This window comes from Wasmannia auropunctata, unplaced genomic scaffold, assembly GCF_000956235.1.
Source record: "Wasmannia auropunctata unplaced genomic scaffold, wasmannia.A_1.0 LD336116.1, whole genome shotgun sequence".
Taxonomy (NCBI): Eukaryota; Metazoa; Arthropoda; class Insecta; order Hymenoptera; family Formicidae; genus Wasmannia; species Wasmannia auropunctata.
In genome coordinates this window covers 280,937-281,584 of record NW_012026774.1, presented here as the reverse complement: position 1 = coordinate 281,584, position 648 = coordinate 280,937, and positions in this window count along the sequence as shown.

Here is a 648-nt window from a genome sequence, read left to right as displayed (position 1 = left end):
GCGGTCTGCTGTTGCTGTCGCAGCGCGCGCTCCTCCCGAATCTCGCGCAGCTCCTCCAGCGTAGAGCGAAGGACCTCTGCCAAAGTCGGTGCCTCCTCGCCTCCCGCCGTACGTTCGCATGCTCGCTTTCTCGTCATCGCCATCACTACACAACACTTCGCAACTTTGCGATCTCGGGTATCACACACTGCCGACCCGGAAGATGACGCACTGATCCCGGACGAGCCCCCAAAATGTTACGCCCGGGGCGGTGAATATCGCGTTCACGCACTCGCTCGCGTAACGTATGCGCTTCCGCACTCGCGTTCGCGCACGCGCACCGGAAGGCCGCGGGAGGAATAAAAGGAACACCAAATTAAGAACACAAGGAACATTATCTTTATTATTATTGAGAACAGAAAACGTGGCGAAAAGATAGAACAGAGCACAGCACGTCCGAACGAGTCGACGGCTCGTCTCCAAATCTAATATGTCGTCCGTTTGACAGGCGACAACGCGACCTATGTGAACCTGGAAACCGACTTTACAAAAATTAAAAAATCATAACATAGTTTGTTTGTACTTCGTTTGTACCCGTTTGTACCACCTTTCATTTCGTTTGTACCTCAAAGGGTAAACAAATACAAAGTGGTTAAAAAATAACCAGAA